The following is a 10,000-nucleotide window of genomic DNA, read 5'->3' as shown; positions in this document are numbered from 1 at the left end:
CTTTAATTAGTCTGTGAGAGTAGATAGTGGAAAATTGCCTCATATGTATCATGTAAACATGTATTTTTAGATTCCCCATGTCATAACGTTTTCGAAAATGTATAGGTTGGAATGAAATGGAAAATGAAAAGCCTGGTGTTGGCGCAGTGGTTAGGGCAGCGGCTTGGGATCCAAAAGGTCCTGAGTTCAAGCCCCGTTAGGCCACTGAATTAATACACCAGGGGGTTGACTCAGCCTGTCATCCTTCCGAGGTCGATGAAATCCGTACCAGTATACTGGGCCGGTGTATACCCCGGTTAAAATAGGTGTACCATATCCTTGTGTCGTAAGAGGCGACCAGGGTTGCGTCAGGAAGGGCATCCGGCGTAAAACCTGTGCCAAATCACTATGCGGATCATACGGATGATCCGCTGTGGCGACCCCTAACGGGAGCAGCCGAAAGAAGAAGAAGAAGAAGATGTATCATGTATGAAATCGCTCCAAGCTCCTAATATGAAAACTATAGCACTTACAAAAGTGATGTTTACAGCGATTCGTAGCTATGATGAACAGGCATTCGATTATATGAGTGAGGAAAGTGAGAATTATTTTTTTTATCGTTAAGAAATCCTTACAGTCTGTTACAAGTCATGACATGGTTGAGCAAGCCAAAATACATAGCGGCTTCAGACCCCAGTGCGGTTACCTAGGATACACCTTAAGTCCCAATAGAGAGCGGTGACCGAGGATGCGCCTGATAAAGGACATAATTAAATAACCCCGTTCATTATCTTCAAAAGGGTGTTTTAATGAACCCAAACACCCAATTTTCAGTCACGCACTTCCTTGGAGGTTCCTTAGTACGCATGCAAAGTTTCACGCTGATAGGCTTCATGGTTTTGGAGTTATGGAGGAGACACACTGACTGTTATGGAGTTATGGAGGACACACACACATTTATTAATATAGTACATATATAGACACATATATATGTATATATATATATATATATATATATATATATATATATATATATATATATATATATATATATATATATATATATACTGTATAAATAGAACAGCACTTGGTAGAGTGCATACCTCTGCCAGGCTGACAGATACGTTTGGTATCCCCATGGTAGACCGGATCTGCATCTGCAACTTAACCATAATCGAAACAGCTTGTTCTCATCACGCACTCATACCCCGCAAAGCTGTTAGCTTACAAAACCCGCAAAGCTTACAAAACCCGCAAAGCCCGCAAAGCCCGAACACTAGAGTGTACCAGGTGCGGTGGGACGCAAGAAGCACGCGGGCCACCATCTACTCCGCTTTATTGCGCGACCAGAAGCACACTCTTCCCACCCCTAGCGGGCGAGGCATGATATACGAAAACCCAATCACGTGACACAGCACACTCCTCCCCTCGTAAAATGACCCGTCACATAATGAACGGATAATCACAACATGACCATCGGAAACCCATCAACACTCATAATCCTCCAAGTACCGCGGCCGCACCCTGACCCGCCTCGGACGGGCAGCACCACCAGACAGCCCAGGCTCAGACGCCTCCCGGCTCGGTCGAGGTGACACCCTCGCCGGACTCGCACTTTCCGCAACACCAGCTACCCCCGACTGCCCAGCCTGCTCGACGTCCCCGGGTAGGACGGCATCAGGCGAAGCCCCCCTCGGCGCTGGACCAGCCAGCCCCGGCGATACAACGTCAGGTGCCGGCGATACTACCGGTGGGGGTCCCGCATCGTTCGGCTCGGGGAGGTGTGGGGGGGGTGACGCTGAACAGCGATCATGCATCTGGTCCACGTGCCGCTTCCACACATCCCCACCATCAGTCCGCACCATGCAATTCGCCGGCCCCAGCACCACAGAGACCACCGCCGGCACCCATTTGGAACCGTGGAAATAATCGCGCACCATTACCCGCTGCTCCACCTCAAAGCTGCGCAGCCGCGTCGGACACGACATCGCCCCACTCCCCGACCCTCCAAGTCGTAGCAAATCCAGCCTGGACCGCAAAGCCCGTCCATAGAGACGAATGGCCGGCGAATCACCCATGACAGGATGAACTGCGTTCCTGTAATGGAGCAAAAAGACATCGACCACCGCCTGCACAGGTGCAACACCCCCCCTGCGCAAAGCCCGCTTCAACATCTTGACAAACGACTCAGCTTGGCCATTCGTCTCAGGATGATACGGTGCGGACCTTAGATGTCGAATACCATTCTGGCGCATAAACTCATCAAATACACCCGCGATGAACTGCGGACCATTATCAGAGACCAGGATCTCCGGCAACCCTTTATTAGCAAAGATCGTCCGCAGCTTCTCTACTGTAATGTTTGCTGAAGTATGCTGCATTATTACAACCTCCGGCCATTTAGAGAATGCATCAATCACAATCAAAAACATCTTGCCATTAACCGGTCCCACAAAATCTACATGGACCCTCTGCCAAGCTCGGTCTGGCACAGGCCAGAGACCCGAAGCTCGACGCGGGTTATCAGCATCTGTCTGGCATGTGGCGCAATGCTTAACCAACTGCTCAATGTCTTTGTTCAACCCCGGCCACCACAACAGGCTACGAGCAAGACTCTTGGTCTTCACGATGCCAAGGTGACTGACATGCAGTTCTTCCAAACACCGCTGCCTGAACCTCGGTGGAATCACGGTCCTCATTCCCCACATTGCGCACCGTTGGACCAACGACAGCTCCACTGCGTGTGACGTGAAAGGTTGAAATGCCGGTGTCGAAGGCAGATCGCTCCAATTCCCCATAGAAATCGCCTGGACGACACGGGCAAGCACCGGATCACGAGCCGATTCCACCGCGACCTGCCTGGCCGTGACCGGCCCGCTTTGGACCTGGTCCAGCGCGAACACATCGACCCGGTCGCCCACCTCAGACGCAGCTGGACCCTCCGCACACGGCAAGCGTGAGAGCCCGTCGCAGTTAGCATGCTTCTCGGTGCTTCGGAACTGAATATCATAATCGTAAGCACCCAGAAACAGACACCACCACTGTATTCGCGCGGCTGCTACCACCGGCACCCCGCGTTTGGGTCTCAGGATGAATTGAAGCGGTTTGTGATCCGTCTGTAAAGTGAAATGCCGCCCCAGCAGATATTGATGAAACTTCCGCACACCCCAGACGAGGCTGAGAGTCTCACGCTCAATCTGGGCATATCCGCGCTCCGCTGTGGACAGGGTCCGGGATGCAAAACAAACAGGCCGCTCGGAACCATCGTCCATCCTGTGGGAGAGCACTGCCCCGATGCCATATGCAGAGCTGTCGCATGCCAATAGGAGCGGACGCGCAGGCTCGTAGTGCACGAGGACCGTATCCTCTGTGAGCAGCCGCTTGACGCGGTCGAACGACGCCTGGTGTGCAGGCCCCCAAGCCCAGCGCTCGTCCTTCTTGAGCAACCGCGTTAACGGCGCAAGTTGTGAGCTGAGCCCGCGCACGAACCTTTGGTAATACTGGGCCATGCCAATGAACGAGCGCAGCTGCATCTTGTCGCGAGGCGGTGGCATGCGCTGAATCGCCTCCACCTTCCGAGGACCTTTCAACAGCCCCTCCGGCGTGATGATGTGCCCGAGGTATTCCAAGCGCTGCTTTAAGAACGCGCACTTGTCCCTGTTTAAGCGCAGGCCGCACGCTTCTAGCTTTGTCAGCACTCGGGCAATGTTCGCAAGATGCTGGTCCGCCGTTTTCCCCGCAATGAGCACATCGTCCAGGTAGGTCTGAGCGGGCAGGCCAATGCAAACCTGATCCATAGCTTTCTGCCACGAAGCTGGGGCTGAAGCAATCCCAAAACAGAGTGGGGTATATCGATAGAGTCCTTGACACGTGTTGATTGTTAAAAGCTCGCTACTCCCGGGATCCATCGGCAGGTGAAAATATGCATCACGCAGGTCTAGCTTCGTGAAGTATTGACTCCCCGCCAATCGCGCATATATCTCATCGATTGACGGCAGTGGATATTGCTCCACGCTGAGCCCCGGGTTAACCGTGGATTTGAAGTCCCCGCACAATCGGACGTCTCCATTCCGTTTCAGCACCGTGACAACCGGGGTGGTCCAATCCGAGCACGACACCCGTTCGATCACTCCACAGGCCTCCAGCCTATCCAGTTCACCCTTGACCTTGTCCCGCAGGGCATACGGCACCGGACGCGGTTTACAAAACCGAGGAACCACCCCCTCCTTCAAGAAGAGTTTCGCCTCCATGCCCTTGAGTTTTCCAAGGTCGTCGCTAAACAACCCTTGATGTCTTTGAAGAATCTCCTCCAACTGATCCTCCCACTGGCTCGGCACGGGTTGCACAAGGTGAATTGCGGCCCAGTTTAGCCTGATGCGGGTCATCCAATCTCGGCCGAGGAGAGACAGCCCCCTCCCCCGTACGACGTACACCCGAAGCGTGGCGACCTGGCCTTGGGACCGCACAGACACGTCTGCCATCCCGACTGGCGTTATCTTCTCGCGGGTGTACGTGAACAGCGTGAGGTTTGACCTGATAAGCTTCAAGCCGTTGAGTCTACGCGCGGTCTGTTCGCCGATGAGCGACACCGCTGCTCCCGTATCAACCTGGAACGTGATCGGCGTTTCGTTCACTTCGACTTCCACCATCATCGGGCGCGCCGTCGCCGGGCCAATTGAAAACAGGCTCAACAACGGCCGCTGGTTCCGCCCCGAGTCGCCTCGCACATCGCCGTCCATGACCTTAACGGTGGCCGGCGCCCCACGGCACACACGCGCCAAATGACCCACCTTGTGACAATTCAAACACACGTTGCCTTTATACGGGCATGCACGGCGCAGATGTCGACCTCCACATCCCAAGCATGTCCGCGGGGTCACCCCGCCGCACGCGCGGCCGCGTGGCGACGTCCGACCCGCATCGAAGGTCGTGCGCGCGTCCCGGGGTGCTCGTGACCCCGCGTGGCCGGTGACGGCCCGAACATCCTCGTGAGTCTGCTCGACCGCTGTAGCCGTGCTGACCGCCGAGTCGAATGTAATGGCTTCATCCTTCAGCCATAAAACCGCTGAAACCATTTTCGCATCTTGTAAACCAGCAATTAAACGATCTCTGAGCCGAGCTGACCGCTCCCCCGCCGGGAACTTGCAGGCCACGGCAGAATGCTTAATCCGCGCCACGAACTCAGCGACGCGTTCCTCTGCCCCTTTCGAGAGGCGATCGAACTGGAATCGAGCAAGCTGCAACGACTTCTCCGGCGCCATGTGTGCTTTCATTTTCTCCACAATGTCCCGAAACGCCAGTTCGTCATCCCGGGGCCTGTTCGGTGCCACTAAATCACCCAGCAGCCGATAATGCTCCGGCGAAAGCGAAGCGAGCAAGATCGACTTCTGCTTGCTTTCGTCGACCACATCGTTCGCGTGGAAATAGCATTCCAATTTCTCCGAAAACAATTCGAAGTCGTCCCCGTCGAAAACGGGCATAAGTCCGTATTCAACCATCCTCGTCAGCCAACTAGAGTGTACCAGGTGCAGTGGGACGCAAGAAGCACGCGGGCCACCATCTACGCTTTATTGCGCGACCAGAAGCACACTCTTCCCACCCCTAGCGGGCGAGGCATGATATACGAAAACCCAATCACGTGACACAGCACAATAGGCTTCATGGTTTTGGAGTTAGTTTTTGGACTTCATGGTTTTGGACACACTGACTGTTATGGAGTTATGGAGGACACACACATTTATTAATATAGTACATATATAGACATATATAGACATACATATATATATATATATATATATATACTGTATAAATAGAACAGCACTTGGTAGAGTGTATACCTCTGCCAGGCTGACAGATACGTTTGGTATCCCCATGGTAGACCGGATCTGCATCTGCAACTTAACCATAATCGAAACAGCTTGTTCTCATCACGCACCCAACCTATTCACAAAGTTTCGTCCGAATTCATCCATAACTTTTTGAGATATCCTGCTCCCAGACAGCCATACAGACAAACACAAAAACAAATTATTCTGGACATTACCAAAGTCGAATCATCATGTTCTCATCACCTATCCAACTCATCCACCAAGTTTTGTCATAATCCGTGCACAAAATGTTGAAATATGCGTCCACATTGTAATTGCCCTATCTCTCAATGGTGACGAATCACTTCTTCAAAGAAATTTAAAAAATTCTCAAATCAGGATCTTCACCAAAATCGAAACCTTTCCTCCTTGTCAAACACTAAACCTATCCACCAAGTTTCCTCTGAACTGTCCATCACTTTTTGAGATATCGTGCCATATATCATTTTTGGCCTCATATCACAATGGTGAAAAATTATTTAGCAATAATAATTTCAAAAAAGATCGGATCCTGATCCAGATCTTCACCAAAATCTAAGAAATTTTTCCTGTCACACACCCAAACTGTCCACCAAATTTCATCCAAATCCATCCGTAACATTTTCACATATTCTGCTCACAGACAGATAAACAAACAAGCCGGTAGGCGGCAATGGGTGGCCGAGCAGGAATGTTAGTATTGCGACAATCGTAGGTGTCGAGAAACGGTGTTTGTATGATCATCCAATCACAATCGCAGTCGAAGATCGACTTACGAATGCGCAATATTGTGAAATAACATATGAAAGGGTTCCTAGCCACAGGATGTGCCGTTTCGCTCTGCAAGAGCTCAGGTTACCTGGCAGGTAATGACGGCACCCGGTGCTAGGCAGGTAGTACCTAAGCATCTGTATTTGTGCCTGGTTGGTGTAGTAATAGATTTAAATAACTCTGAAAATTATAAATAATATTTGTATAATAATTGACTAGATATGAGTTTCATATACATGTTGTTCAAAAAAATGAGATTTTTGTTTGTAATGAAGTGAGCAGTTCCGCGTTTGTGGGCCTTCAATTTTCGCCAATTTTCGCGCATACCCTAATTGTAGGGGGCGCTGTGGGTAAAGTATTCCATATATCACAAGAAACGGAATATATTTGATAGAGCATCACCTGAAGATCATTCGTGCCAAATTTCATAACCCTACGTGGGATAATGGCTTTCGGAATTGATTTCGCGTGAACGGTACTGATTTTGAAGGTTTTTCGGTTGTTGCTCGGGAACCAAAGCGTCCCTAGCAACCATCACAATTTACAAAGTACTAGGTCATAAGATGTACCTACCACCCGAGTTTGGTCAAAATCGGCTGACGTTTACTACCAATTATGCTGATGACAAACGAACAAACATCCAAACAAACAGACAGAATTACTGACAATAAGGTCACCTATTTTGGCGACCCAACAGATGTGGTGAAGACTAACCTTTGGCCACCTTCGGTGGAAGAGGTAGAAACAAAAACCACGGTCCACGAGTGAATCGGTGAATTAAGTATTTTTTCAAATGTTATTTGCACCATGACTTCGTCTATGAATTACACACTGTTGGAACAAATCTTATAAACCTTGAGACCTTTTAGACTGCTGAGATCCTTTTTGACCTTTGAGGATCCTTTAGACCTTTTAGACGCCATCAGATATTTACATCCTTTCGAACACATAGCCCCTCTATACCTTTAGAGACCTGGAGACCCTATAGACCCATGGAGACCTTAGAGACCCCAAAAACCTCTCAAGCCCCAAAGATTATTTAGAAATCCAATCCATAAGACCCTAGAAACCCTGGTAGAGCCGTATACTCCTAGTAGACCCCATTTGAGCCTTATGACCTTTTGACTCTTTAGATCCCTTATACCTTTAAGACCGTTTAGACACCCTTTGATCCCTTCAGACTTTACACCTTTTATACCCTTTCGACCCCTCTTTAGACCCTGAGAACCTTTCAACCCCACAGACCCTTTCAACCTTTATACAACCTTAAGTCCCTTGATGCTCTTTAGACCCATTACTCCATTCAGACCCTTTCGACATAGTAGACAGCTTTTGACCCCTTTAGACTGCTTGGACCCATTACTATTTCGAGCTTTAGACCACTTAGACCTTTTTGGACACATTCGATTCCTTATTTCGACACCTTTCGACCCTTTAGACATTTCCATCATTCAGATAAAATCCTTCAGACCATTTAGACCCTAAATACTATTGCAATGTACCCTTTAGACCTTTAGATCATTGAGACCATCTGGAACCTTCTATACACACACCAAATAAACATCTATAGTCGTCCTGCAAAGCACACTCTACCTTTTTCAGCAAGTAATACACACACTCTACCCAACTTGAGAGTGGGTACTCTTCCAGTAATATAATGAAATGCAATTTATTTCCATGAGGGACGAGTGTGAAAAACTCAGGACGCGATCCAGACCTCAAAATCAGTGCCTCTCAGTAAGAAGGTGAAAGGTCTACATTGAGCGATGGAGTTGTGCAATGGAAGCAGAACCTTTCTACACCAATACCACAAGCAACAAATGGAAGGTTGTTAGCAAGGGATCAAGGAAGTGGTAAAACTGAATTTGTAAACTATGGACAAGGATTAGCACTGATAGCTGAGAGTAACACTCACAACACAAGGATGCATGAAACTGGTGATATGGTAGAAATATAAATTGAATCAGAAATGTATATTTATTTTACAAACATCAACAACAAACATCAACAACATCAACAACACACACACACACACACACACACACACACACACACACACACACACACACACACACACACACACACACACACACACACACACACACACACACACACACACACACACACACACACACACACACACACACACACACACACACACACACACACACACGCACACACACACACACACACACACACACACACACACACACACACACACACACACACCTTTTTGGTGGCAGCTAGTTTATTTTGTACCAAATCGCATGAAGTTCTCAGGAAGATTTTGATTTCCACTCATGATGGGGTCCATCGGTGTTGCCTCCTACTGGATGTTGTGCCGTTCTGGTGGGTCTCCAGATTTCTCTCCAACAAATTATTTTCAAACAACTGAAAATCCACAATGGCGATAAAAGTAACTACAAGAGGATACTTACGATGCATCAATGTCCATGATCTATTTCGTAAGAACTCGACTAATTTGATGTGATGATGCGCCACAGATCGAGTGAAGAAGTCCAGGTCTGCAAACAGCACAGGACACGCAGGACAAGGTGAGCAGAAGGCATACTTCGGTTCCCATGTCTCACAGGTTGTCGTTAATAGCCTGTCCACCCACCAAGTGGGAGACGGGGTGTTTAGAATTGTGTGTGTGTGTGTGTGTGTGTGTGTGTGTGTGTGTGTGTGTGTGTGTGTGTGTGTGTGTGTGTGTGTGTGTGTGTGTGTGTGTGTGATTGGGGGTTATCTCCACACGTGGATGGGTTTCAAGAGATGTAATGGAGACTTACCAGGTCTCAAGGTATCCACCTTCGTGTGTGTGTGTGTGTGTGTGTGTGTGTGTGTGTGTGTGTGTGTGTGTGTGTGTGTGTGTGTGTGTGTGTGTGTGTGTGTGTGTGTGTGTGTGTGTGTGTGTGTGTTGTTGTTACCGCTTTGGAAATGTACCCCGGGGGAGAGCATTCATGTACATGTAGAATTCCCGAGAATGAGTTATTTCATTAGTTTATGTGGTAGATAGACCTTTGCCCCATTGTCCAGGGGTTTGGTGGGATGCGTTGGGGTTAATCTGTGTGTCCCTGGTGTGATGTCTTCCCCACTCTGATACTTTCAATCTTTCTCTCAATCCACCAACAATCCACTTCACCAAACCTCAATTCAATAAACCCTCCTTCACCCCATCAGGCTTACCTTCAACCCGCAGGTTTATTGTCGTCCTTCGGTGCATCTGTCTTACTCGACACTTGGTCCACTCATTCTTTTATTAGTCCCAATTAACCATCCATTCATCCGACTATCGACTCCATTATTCACTATCTGTTCATTCATCACCATTGGAGACGATTGGTCCTTCGTGCTAATCAAATTACTCTCCTCCATTGTTCCTTCTCTGCACTTCCACATTTGTC

General features: G+C 48.9%; 2 protein-coding genes across 4 annotated transcripts in view; one reads left to right on the top strand and one right to left on the bottom strand.

Moving 5' to 3' along the window:
* LOC147008823 (protein shisa-4-like) overlaps nt 1-10,000 on the top strand; it is a 116,180-nt gene that overhangs the window by 51,801 nt on the left and 54,379 nt on the right. The window lies entirely within an intron of this gene.
* Nucleotides 1-10,000, bottom strand: part of LOC147008824 (uncharacterized) — a 32,301-nt gene that overhangs the window by 13,965 nt on the left and 8,336 nt on the right. For both annotated transcript variants that reach the window (XR_015053387.1, XM_085864661.1), the window contains exon 2: nt 9,035-9,121. The gene's annotated coding sequence lies outside the window, so the exon portion shown is untranslated. The remainder of the gene's footprint in view (nt 1-9,034; nt 9,122-10,000) is intronic.

The sequence above is a fragment of the Eptatretus burgeri genome, chromosome 18 (genome assembly GCF_056783735.1).
Source record: "Eptatretus burgeri isolate ZD-2024b chromosome 18, Ebu_testis_v1, whole genome shotgun sequence".
In the NCBI taxonomy this organism is placed as follows: domain Eukaryota; kingdom Metazoa; phylum Chordata; class Myxini; order Myxiniformes; family Myxinidae; genus Eptatretus; species Eptatretus burgeri.
This window is presented reverse-complemented; position numbering and strand designations above follow the sequence as displayed.